The 13,310-nt window shown below is 41.1% G+C and overlaps 1 protein-coding gene across 1 annotated transcript in view; it reads right to left on the minus strand.

Annotated features, from left to right (window-relative positions):
* LOC117562182 (aldehyde dehydrogenase family 3 member A2-like) overlaps nucleotides 1-13,310 on the minus strand; it is a 63,570-nt gene that overhangs the window by 27,087 nt on the left and 23,173 nt on the right.

Consider the following 13,310-nt stretch of genomic DNA (forward strand, 5'->3'; position numbering starts at 1 on the left):
TTGGAGGACAGAGTCGGCATGGCCGAGGATGTAGCGATGCGGCATCAGAGGGTGCTCCGATACCTGATCCACCGTGATATTGGCCTCTCAACCACCTGCGACGACTTAAAGAATAGACTAAGAAGAAATAATGTGAGAATCTTTCAGGTACCAGAGGGGAGTGAGGGAGGAAACATGGCAGAATTTATTAAATAACTGCTACACAAGGTGCTTAAAATACCATCGCTAACGGATATTAAGATAGAGAGAGCACACCGCTCACCCCAGTATGCCACATATTGGCGCGTTTCCACTGCAGGCCTCGCTCGGCCTCGCTCGGTTTGGTTAGGCCTTATTAGGCCCGGCTCACTTTAATGCTGCGCTTCCATTACAGTTTAGGAACTGGGGTAGTTACTATAGTAACGCAGTGTAGGCGGAGCCGTGACGTCATCTTCAATGAGCGCCCCAGAAAAACAACACAGCCGTTAGCTCTTAGCACTCAGAACTCACAGCTCCTCATATCTGTTCAGAAACTTGACAAAAGTTAAACAAGTACAAACCACAGACTGCCTGTGTCATGGCGAATACAGTCGCTGGTTTATTTATGTCTGTATAGGCCGTTGTTGTGAGTGTGGACGGTCGGAGCATATATAACGTTAGCTTAGCCAAGCTCCATTTAGAAAACACGCATTTTAAAAGGGGTTTTCGCCTGCCGTCTGTCTGCAGACTTGTCAAAGCATTAATTCATGGTTTTTACTAACCGGTATAAGTATGTTGTTACTTCGGCATCATTTTGAAACGTGTATTACAATTAAATCACGTTCAAATATGTTCATCTTGTTGTAGTTGTAGCCCCCTTGCCAGCGATTCTCTCTCTAGTTTAGCATACTCAGCCCGACTCAGCCTGGTTGTTCCTGGCCCTAGAACCACGATTTTATGGGGCCAGAAACACTGTGAATTAGGACCCACTAGCCGGTACTAGGCCAAGTGGAAACGCAACCAAAAACGGGCCCCGCACGGCTCGGCACGCTTAAAGCGAGCTACCCGCTGCAGTGGAAACGCGCCAATAGAGACCCGACAGCCCCTCCAAGACACATCATCGTGAGATTTTTGGATGCAGCGGTTAAATATCTGGTGATACGACAGGCATGGAGTCAGGGACAGGTCTCCTTCCAAGATAAAAGGATCTTTTTTGATCAGGATTACTCTCCCGAGTTACACAAGAAGCGGGCAAAGGTGCACAAAGTCATCAAGCAGCTAAAAACGAAGGACATACTGGCGAGGTGCGTATACCCAGCGCAGTTAAAACTCAAGCTGGGCACGGGGGAGAAGACCTACACCACACTGTCCAGCGCAGCAGAGGTGCTGAAAGGCCTGGGAGTCGAAGTGCGCTGCGGAGAAAGAGAATGCATGGAGGATGAGTTAAAGGATGGATGGAGGAGCAGCGGGAAGAAAAAAAGAGACATGGTACTGTCAGCATCGGATCTCAGGGCATTCTTGCAAGAAGAAGCTTAAATCATCTCCCGATGCCGTTTAAAAACCCAAAGTGACTGAAACAGGTTTGGAGTCGGCTCTGTTCTGCATACAGTAACGGTAACACATTGACAGTGGAAATACGTTATATTAAGTGGTGTTACTTGTGCAAATACTACAAATTAGTTGTTCTCATAAGTTATTCTAACATATCATTTACCAATTCTAGGCTCTGGCGGAGCCCGTTTTCTTAGTTCGGAATGAGTGAATTACACTCACTTAGACCTTTTTTACATGTCAGTGTATTATTGGTCAGGTTAGCACTCTATGTGCTTTTTCCCACAGAGAGGGCTGGTCACACCTCTCTGCCCCAGCGCTAGTGGGGATTCGTCACAGCTATAGTTCGTTTGCTGTGGCTGATTGGACAGGTGGAAGTTGAGTTCTATGTTTTAAGTGTTTTTTGTATGTTTCTCCTGACATATGTTGCGCTCTACAGTCTGTTTTTGTTTATGCGATTTAGGCAAAGTTTTTTCATGCACAGACGTCTTCAAGCAGGCAGGGCTATTTACTCTAATGCTAAACAGAGATTATGGCTTACTTAAATATTGTTAGCTATAATGTAAGGGGAATTAACAACCCGATTAAAAGGAATTAGATTCTGGGACAATTAAAGAAACTGAAATGCTCTGTAGCTCTGATTCAAGAAACTCACTTATCTGAAATAGAACATTAAAGGTGACATGTCATGCTTTCCCGGTTATTCCCCTTCCCCTTGTGTGTTATGAAGGTTTTTATGCATGTAAACGGTGTGCAGAGTCAAAACCCTCAAAATACACCATGTAGCGAGTAAAACTCTAAAACAGAAAATACCTCCCCAAAACGCCTCGTTGGAGATACGTCACTGTCCATTTGATTCTTCCGGGTACATCATGATGTCATGTCGTCCCCGGAACGAAATGGACCAATCCGTGGAGCCGTTACGTTACGTCCGCGGAGCCGTTACGTTAAGCCCCCGCTGATTGGTCCAAATTGACCAATCCACCGACTTCCTCACACACTCAGTGCAAGCAGCTCTGCTGATTTCTCCTCCCGGGCTGCAGGCTGATAACAGACAGTTGGGATCGCGGCGAAATTCTCTCTGCAGACCCATTCTCACAGCGTTTATCAACCTTTTTCTTACTCAATATCAAGCCACACTTATTGTTTTTACTTCGGCTGTGACTTTGTGTGTGCTCAGGGTGAGTTTGGCTGTGTTTCGCTGTGTATCGCTAAACAAGGAAATAACACCTCCACGGAGCTCAGCGCGATTCACAACGTCCCCGACCAATCGGAGCACACTGGGCTCACAGGGAGGGGGGGGCAAGAGCTGCAACGAGCCGTTTAGTGGAGAGAGTGAATACTGCTGAATACACATACTATACAGAGATGCTGTATGCGAAACCAATGTGAGTTTGGAACATTGAACAATGTAAATCTATTCTAGTAGACCTCAACAATGGAATTATGATCAGTGGAAATGGCCCTGACATGTGACCTTTAAAGAGATAATGGGTGGATCAGATCTATAGTGCATCATGTGGGAGGAGTAAAAAACGAGGAGTAGCTATCTTAATTAACAAATCAGTATACTATAACAATGAGAAAGTCTTCCAGGATATTGAGAGTCGTTATGTAATGGTAATTGGAACAATAGCTGGCCTAAAAATAACTATCTTAAATGTGTATTAGGGCTGCACGGTATTGAAAAAAACTGACATCGCGATTTTTTTCTCCCCCTGCGGTATATATTGCGGGTTTTTTAACCTGTTAAACCCCAAAGTCCCGGCGGGTACTTTACTTTTTTTTTCACGACAGTATCTCAGGGGATCGTAATATTTAAGATCCTATTAATGTGTTATACCAGATTAACGGAAATAATCTCAGCTAACTGACGATACAAACCATTTTTACCAAAACAAAACACAAGTCTCATAAGAAGCATCTAAATGACCCCTGAGCGAAAAATGCTAACGCACTTTGGCACAGAACTCAAGATAAAAGTACCCTTATTATTACTTATCGTAGCTGCACTTACAAGATATCCGATTAAAGCTGAGGTTCCACAGATTATTTAGGTATATAGTATCATCACTGAGTGATCTGAACTCGGACAGGGGAAGCAAACACAGACATCACAACACGTACCTTTACGTAGCTTCTAGGGGAGATGTCTCACCGTAGCTGTCAATCTGATCAAAAGACGTGTTCAATGGCATTAAAACGAGAAAGAAAAAACGCAGCTGAATCGGTTAATCCATAGGTTTTTAACATCTCTGTATAAAAAAATGATTTAATTTATAATCCATAATTCCATTTGTATGTAAATATCGCAGAGCAAAAGTTAGCTGCTAATGGTAGCCACCAGAGTGGCTGCTGCTTCCGGTCTTGACTATGCGGCAGTCCAGCGCAGTCTAACACACACACATGACCAAATAAGGAGTGAGAGTGACGCGTAGCCAAAACCAGAAGCTGCATACACTCTGGTGGCTACCATTAGCAGCTAACTGTAAAACATACATAAAAATGGAATTATGGATTATAAACAATTGCTTCAAAGCCACAGATACAATATCAACCTATGGATCAACCGATTCAGCCACGTTTTTTCTTTCTCGTTTTAATGCCATTGAACACGTCTTTTGATCAGATTGACAGCTACGGTGAGACGATCTCCCGTAAAAGCTCCGTAAAAGGTACGTGTTGTAATGTCTGTGTTTGCTTCCCCTGTTGCGAGATCGGATCGCTTAGATACTATACTTAAATAATCTGTGGAGTCTCAGCTTTAATCGGATATATTGTATGTGCAGTTTCGATAAGTAATAAGGGTATCTTTATTTAATTTTAATTTTAATTTAATTCTGTGCTAAAGTGCGTTAGCATTTTTTTTTTTAATGAATAAAACCGCACGTCCCTGCGGTGTGAATACCGCGCATGCCCATACCACGGTTATCGCCATGACACGGTTTATCGTTCAGCCCTAATGTGTATGCACCAAATGAAGACTGCAATTTATTTATTTTAAAGATTGCAGCCCTAGTGGCAGATAATGGAGAGGGAATAGTAATCATAGGGGGAGACTTCAATTGCACACTGAACAACAAAATGGATAGATTACCCGTAACAATAAAACCTCTGCCTAAAATGTCCAGAAATGTCTTAAACATGATGAAGGAGTTGGGATTAGTTGATATTTGGCGACACCTACACCCAAGTGACAAAGACTTCACATTCATGTCCCATGTACATGGGAGTTATTCAAGAATAGATTGCTTTTTGGTGTCGAAAAAGGATACATACCGGATAAAAGATAGTGTAATTGAACCAATAACAATCTCAGACCACAGTCCTGTCTCTATGAAAATCAATCTGGGGTTAGACAAATGGTTTAAGTACTGGAGACTCAACGTCTCACTATTGGCAGATAACCGAATAAAACAGGAAATACGTTCTGCAATATCTGAATACTTTGCCTTGAATGATAACGGCGAGGTCTCCCCCTCGGTGCTATGGGATGCTGGTAAGGCCACGATTAGGGGCAAAATTATTTCTATAGGATCTAAATTAAAGAAACAAAGACAACAAGAATTGGAAACAGAAATTAAAAGATTAGAGAGGGAACACAAAATATCTAGAAAAGAGGAAGTTCTCATAAAGTTGAAGGAAGTTAGAATTAAGCTAGATGCAGAATTAACTTACAAAGCAGAAGGAGCCCTCAGGTTCATAAATAGAAAATATTACGAAATGGGAAATAAGGCTAGCAGATTATTGGCCTTTCAATTTAGAAAAGCCCAGTCCAGCCGCATATTCTCCAAAATTAAACATCCTGAAACTAACCAGACAGAAACAGACCCTAGGAAAATATCAGATGCTTTTGCAAAATATTATGCGCAACTGTATAAAAGCCAAGATCAGGAATTTATGGAAGAAAGAATTAGTGCATTTTTAAAGCCCCTCAATATGAATAAACTGACAACTGACGAAGCATCTAAGTTAGTAGAGCCTATCAGAGAGGAGGAAATTAAGGAAACCATTACTAAACTAAAAAACAACAAATCACCGGGAGTAGATGAGTTTGCAGGTGAATATTATAGAGCCTTCATAAATGATCTTTCCCCTATATTATGTAGAGTATATAATTATGTATTAAATACAGGAGACCCCCCAACATCGTGGTCAGAAGCTATCATCACAGTCCTGCATAAAGAGGGAAAGGACCCCATACAGTGCACTAGTTATCGCCCCATAAGTCTTTTATGCGTTGATTACAAAATACTAACTTCAATTTTAGCAACCAGAGTACAACATAATTTAAAGAAGTTGATCAAAGCGGACCAGACAGGATTGATTTCAGGTTGTCAAGGGACAAATCATGTAAGGAGAGCTTTAAACCTTCAGTCAATAGCGGCAAAAGATAAACAACCTTCAATGCTTCTCAGCCTAAATGCTGAGAAAGCATTTGATAGAGTGGACTGGCTATTTCTCAAACAAACATTATTGGAAATGGGTTTTGGAGAAAAATTTACTACATGGATTAGTTTGCTTTATAAGGATCCTAAATCAATAATAAGAGTCAATGGGCATTGTTCAGATTTTTTAAAGTAGAGAGTGGGGTGAGGCAGGGCGACTCAATGTCACCTCTTCTTTTTGCACTCAGTATTGAACCTTTAGCGGAGGCTATACGCCAAAATAAACAGATTCTAGGAATAGCGGACGAGGGAGGGTCAATACATAAAATATCTTTATTTGCAGATGACATTTTACTCTTTATAAAACACCCCCTATCTTCTATTCCAGCTCTTATGCAGTGCTTGTCTAAGTATGGGGCAATTTCGGGATACAAAATTAAACCAATTAAATCAGAATTAATGATGATAACAGGGAGTTGGCCTACACAATTAAACAAGGATGCTTCTTACCGCTGGTCCAAGCAGGGGTTTAGATATCATGGGATTATCCTGTGTGTGTGTGTGTGTGTGTGTGTGTGTGTGTGTGTGTGTGTGTGTGTGTGTGTGTGTGTGTGTGTGTGTGTGTGTGTGTGTGTGTGTGTGTGTGTGTGTGTGTGTGTGTGTGTGTGTGTGTGTGTGTGGTGTGTGTGTGTGTGTGTGTGTGTGTGTGTGTGTGTGTGTGTGTGTGTGTGTGTGTGTGTGTGTGTGTGTGTGTGTGTGTGTGTGTGTGTGTGTGTGTGTGTGTGTGTGTGTGTGTGTGTGTGTGTGTGTGTGTGTGTGTGTGTGTGTGTGTGTGTGTGTGTGTGTGTGTGAGAAAGCAGCTACCTCCTGCATGCTGATTGGTCCACCTGAGGAGACGGGAGCATATTAAGCTACAGCCGTGCAGTTCCTCGGCCGCTCTCACTGACTCAACTTCTCCTACTCCCAAAGCGGCGCTTATTTTGATATTTTGTTCTATGGTGCTGTGTTCGCACTTTGGTATCTTTTTGTCCTTCTCCTCTGGCTGCGAGCTAGTTTCACCTTACCTGTCTTTGTAAGACAGATTTATATTCTCAGGAGTGCAAACCTTTTTGTTTTCTTTTCCCTTTTGGATTGATCGTTTTCTCCTGTTTAAGTTAGTGTAGGTAAGAAGCCTATCATTTAGTTTCTCGGTTAGGTAAGATTTTGAGTTTAAAGGTTTGTTTCTTTTTTGTTGGTTTTGCTACTCCTGTTTGTGAATAATTTTTGGTAAATAAATTTACCAAACGCTTTCTCTGACTCGGTGTCCGTGTTCTTGGGAGTGGGACGAGTGGGGAGAGTACAAATGTTGTGCTGCGCCTAGGTTCCCCTAGACCTGGGCGTAACAGAAGGGTAGAGACTAAGAATGAACCTGCTCCCTCGATTACTCTTCCTATTTCAATCCCTCCCTGTGGGAATTCCAGCCTCCATCTTCAACATGTTAAATAGACTTGTGTTTATTTGGCAGAATAAGAGACCCAGAGTAAGACTTAAAACTATTTTTCAATCATGAGAGACGTGATGTATGAAATACATGTTTAATACCGGACACGTGGTATAGAAAATTATGATTGACAGATTACAACAATGAATCAACTGATGTTTGGAGATTAGGCCCCGGTTTGTAGGATATCATTCAGGAGGGGAAAACCGCTCCGATGAACCCCCCGGGGTCTAGACACTGGTGGTGGTGATAATGGTTCGGTCTGGTCTGGAGGAAGAAGGATTAGCTTGGCCCTGAATTAGGAGACAGGAGGCGAAGGGGTGGAGGCGGGTTGTGCGTTGACACCTGAAATGACAACTGACAGAGAGGGAAGAGCAGATTTAAAGGGTTTAGCAGGTGCAATGATTGCTAGCTGGGGAGTACCGCCCCTGATTACTTAATGGGAGAAGAGCTTGCAGTGACGTGTAACACCAGGGGGTATGGTCTTCCTTCTTGAACTTGCGCTAAGCTTCATTTCTGCCAAAAGATAAGGGAGGCCTGCCACATTTAAAATATTATTATTGGGCTGCTCAGTTAACGGCAATAGTGGCCTGGATTAGAAAGGACGAGGAAACAGGATGGGCACAGATTGAGCAGAGTGCAACTAGGGGTGTGTCGTTATCAGTTTTGCCTTTTATACATATAAAATCCGTCAAGAAGGTTAAGATTGAGAACGAATGGATGAAGCATACCCTAAAGGAGCCCAGAATCAATATCAAGAGCCATGCCAATTATTGGCAATATAGAGTTTCCTCCATCTGTAAGGGATGGAGGATTTAAAAGATGGGGCGATAAAGGTCTTATCACAATTAACCAAATGTTTGATGGAACAGATGTCAAATCCTTCTCCCAACTTCAAGAACAATATGGGCTCCTGTCAAATGATTTGTATAGGTACTTCCAGATAAGACACTATATTACAAGCCACAAGGAAAGAGAAGCAGTCCAAAAAAATCCAAACATTGTAGAAGAATATTTGATTAGTATTGCAGAAAAATGCTTCCCAAATAAGAAACATGTCTCTCACTTATATAAGAGGCTTATGGCCGACGACTCCCAAAATACCTGGAATGTTAGAGATAAATGGGAATTGGAACTACACATTATAATCCAAGATGCAGTCTGGGAAAGCTAATGTGTGGGCAGCCATAAAGGAATTAATAGTCAGTTATGGAAAGAGTTTGATTGGAAGCTGAAAATCTGATTTTTTAACACTCCTTTTTTAATTTCTAAATATGTACAAGGACCATCGGTCGCATTATGTTGGAGGAAATGTGGAAAAATAGGGGATCATACATACATCTTTTGGGATTGCCCAGTAATTGAAGGATTTTGGAAATCTGTTAAAGAGGAGATTAAAAACATCCTGGAAATGACTGTTCCTCTGGAGCCTATGTTGTTCTTGCTCGGAGCTATACCTACAGACACTTACGATTCAGACCAGAGGTACATATTACGGATACTGTTATTAATTGCCAAAAAGATTATAACTGTGAACTGGAAAAATGCAAAACCTCCGACAATCATTCAGTGGATGCACAGACTTAAACAAGTCTACACGATGGAAAGAATGACGGCGAGCCTGCAGATAAAAATTGACTCTTTTACCCAAAGATGGAACTGTGTTAAAAGATATCTGGATGTATCGCTGGTTGAAGAGGGTTGTTGAAAATGAATCGAACTATAGATGAATACTATGGAAAAAGTCCCTTTGTATCTGATCCTGCTGTGCCAAAGATGTCAGTCCGTGTAAAATGCTTTCATTAGTATTTATTTGATTTTACTTTATTTTTATTTCCCAGTTTGTATTTATTTATATTATTTACTTAATTATTTCAATTTATACTGGATTTACTTATTTTTTTAATTATTATTAATTATATTTTGCTTTGTCATGTAACCATCTGTCATTTGAATGAAAATGACCTATGTCTTGTCTATCCCTTGTCTTGTCTTGATTTGTTAAAATGAAAATAAACAGTTAAAAAACAATAAATGCATTTTCAAACATTTCAATAGATTTATTTAACTTTCTTTTAGTTGTGACTATATTTCGATTATTGTGTATCTTGCCTGTTGTTTCAATGGGATCCTGCCAATAAAGGACTGTGTCATCCACGGCTGAGCATGGCCTGCATGCGGAAATCAAGATGGCTTTTTTTTTCTTCCAGGTTTGAATGTTTATATATTGTTTTTAATGTAAAAACAGGAATTTTGGGCCCCATGAAAATATATCACATTGGTCCCCACCACCAGGCACAGGCCACTTTGTTTATAAATTACCTCGAGGGCCGTACCAAATGGTCTAGCGGTCCGTATACGGCCCGGGGGCCTGAGGTTCCCCACCCCTGCTTTAATATAATAACATTAGTATTAATATCATAACCAAAATGTCGGTGATTAACATTTTGTTTACTTAATACAGACTGATCACTCAATGCTTCAAACTGTCAATCATCCTAAATAGACTAAAAGCAGTTTTTTGTTTTATATAGATCAGGGGTGTCAAACTCAATTTAATCGCGGGCCACATCAGCATTATGGCTGCACTCAAAGGGCCGGTTGTAACTTATATATAAATATATATATAAAATAATGTATTATATTACATTATTGCCTCTGCATTGGATTATTATCTGATAGGGTAATAACTTCATAATTAACTACGTCTGAAAGCTGAAGTCTGAGGCAAATAATTGCAATTCTCCTCAGTGAGAATGTCACAAAATGATTTAAAAAGAAAAGCTGGAAAAAAAGTAAAAAACAGAAGTGACATTTTTTTAAAAAGGAAGTGACATTTAAAAAAAAGTTACATTTAAAAAAAATAGTCAAATTCTGGGAAAAGGGCACATTCTGAGAAAAAAGTCTAATTTGAGATGCATTCTGGGACATGTAGTGTATGGGCAACGTGCTTCTGTAAATCGTCATCTAACCGTATAATAAACATATTATATTCTTTGCAAGCTCTTGTGGGGCCGCATGAAATGAACTCGCGGGCCGGATTTGGCCCCCGGGCCTTGAGTTTGACACCCCTGATATAGATCATTGGCTATGTGGGAAAATACTTTGTTTGAAATGTATAATTTAAATTAGATGTTAGCTTTTTGTTATATATATATATATATATTTTGTATTCCAGTCTCCCTTCAGATATGTAAAGTGGCATGTCATTCAACACAATGCTGCTCACCTCCTTCAGTTGGGAGAAAAGCTGGTTCAGGTTCAGCCTTATGGGGGGACAGGGCTGCTGAGCCTAAAGATGGATCTGTTGGACCTGGCACCAGGGGGAGGGACAACTGATTTAGTATGAATAGGCGCTAAAAATGTGCCTGCATTTATTAAAGGTAGGTAGGTACGAATGGAGAAACCAGCTCGAGTGCGCTAGAATTTGAAAGTACACAACCGAAAAAAATCTGTCCCTTCCTTCAGAGTTCCTTACAGAGCCCCTCCTCCAACACACACGAACGCGCACATGACCAATGAGGGCACGAGATCAGTTTGTGCACAGATGGAAGGCTGACAGGCAGGTAGGGTTATTTTAGCCGGACCGGCTCAGATGATTGGTCGTGCTTTTTACAGCGCCACAGCTTCCACAGATGACATTTTTGTATGTATTTATTGTCAAAGCATTTCATATATTCATTGCTATCGGGAGCATTCCATGGAATATAACAAAAAGTGTTTCTGAAGTGAATTACCTACCATATCTTTAAATGTCAGCTAAAAGAGCAGTGAAATGAAAGACCTCTGCATTTTCTGTAAATATATTAACAGTACTTAATGTCAGCTTAGTAAACAAAAAAACATTAGCTAACAGACTAATTTCCACCACTCATGGACCACACCCACCTTTTCTTGTGAAAAACTGGGTGACATACTGTCGCCCTTTAGTCCCTCTCTCTTTTCTTTCTCTCCTTTCTCTTCTTTTCTAACCCCCTAATCCCACCAGGAGCGTCTGCGCTGCGTTGCGCTGCGGCGATTTTAGCGATCGCGGCCACTCTAGTCAATGGGTGCTATTCCACCAGACCCGCTGCGCCGCGGCTCGAAGCGTCCCAGAAGCTCCTCGCCGCAAGGAATTTCTAAAATATAGGATGAATCCTATTTTTGACGCGGCGCAGCGCAGGCAGGAAGTGGAACGTTCATCCAACAACTGCCATTGACTTACATGGGGAAAGAGTGGTCTGTAACTCGTTGGATATTTTTTTTTAAACTAAATAAACTACCCAGTATGAACGTTTGTATAGCCCTTATTAAAAACATTCGTTCCTCAAGATGTAAAAATGTGCTAATAACGTTATTCTGAGAGTTATTTCCCTCTGCATTATGAACGCGCATCTACCCACGGGACCGCGCCGCCCGGCACGTTTATGTTACGTGTTCAGTACTACACGAGTTTCTCATTACCCATGGATGCACAATAACAACGGACCATATCGCCTTACTGCCAGCCCACGGAGCTGTAATAATGGATATATTGCACATGTTTGCTGTAATTCATCATTTGTAAAATATTATACTACATGGGCTGTATGATGTAAATCTTGTACCGTAAATGTTGTATTAAATAAAGTTAATATTACCGACGTAGATTAACGTTCCTGTAGCTTCTTATTGCACTTGCAATTGTTTTAGTTACTTGTGGGCTACTCAACATGAATAATCACAGTTACTATCCTTTTACTCCATCACATTTCAAAAAGAAATAGGCTATTGTTATTTTAACTCCACCACAGTAATCCATCATCAGCTTTACTTTTTAGATAAAGTTTTAACTCACAATTGATCATAACAGGCTTCAACATATACATTTTTATATATTACCAAGTGGTTTCATGTACAACCCACACAAGTATCATGCTAAATGAAGCTCTGTTGCTTGGATATCACTAGATCCTGATGTCAGCGTAATATAAAAGTACATAACGATTGATGTGTAACTTAGCATAATTTACTAGCTAGCCGCTAGCTGCTAACTGCCGCCTCGTTAATATAAATCCAGTACCATGCTGTCATGAACGCGCGGTGCTGTTACGTGTACGCAAATTCACGTGCTTAATGTGAACGAGCCTTTTGGGCGGCGTGGTTAAAGTTACGCATGCTCTATGAGTGCACATACAGGTACTTCTCAGGCATGCCGGGTAATCTGTGACGTTTCGCTCTCTCAAAAGTTGGGCCATTTTGTCATCATGCGCCATTGAGCAACTCTCGAATGAATGAGGCCCCGCCTCCCACGCTGTATCCAGGGTTGCGTTCCGATAATCCAAAAATCAGCTCCTAAATTCTAACCCTATCTCCTATTCCTTGACCTCTGAGTGAAACGTCACGGGGTTAAGGGATAGTGGATAGGAGAATTCAAAAGGACTTAGGAGAAGAGACCGCGGTACTTTAGAGAATCCGAATGCACTTTCACTATCCGACGTGTTTATGATGCGCCAGCGGACGTCATGAATGTGCGTCTGCTGCTGTGGGGAAACTATGGAAACTACAATTTTCTATACAGCGGACTACAACATGGATGTTTAATAAGAACGAGGGACTACTGTAAACTCATCTAGAGACTCTGCACCGTGCTCTGATGCTGTTGCTTTATGAACGTGGACAACAGAGAAACATATTCTTCATGACCAAAGTTGGAATTGAAATAAAAAAGGAAAGTGAAACTTATGCTCGTCACCCTCTCCCTCCGGTCCACATCCGGTCACCCTCTCCCTCCGGTCCACATTAATACAAATGACATATGAAAATATCTTAAAATCATAAATGTATTTATTATAAACGTTAGTCCTTAACATCTATCGCTGTGTATATCACCATTCAAACATCTTTTAAAAGTTGAACAAACCCCACACAGCTCAGTAAAGACTGTCATATTTCTCTTTTTGATTATAATACTG

Source organism: Gymnodraco acuticeps, unplaced genomic scaffold (assembly GCF_902827175.1).
Source record: "Gymnodraco acuticeps unplaced genomic scaffold, fGymAcu1.1, whole genome shotgun sequence".
Classification (NCBI taxonomy): domain Eukaryota; kingdom Metazoa; phylum Chordata; class Actinopteri; order Perciformes; family Bathydraconidae; genus Gymnodraco; species Gymnodraco acuticeps.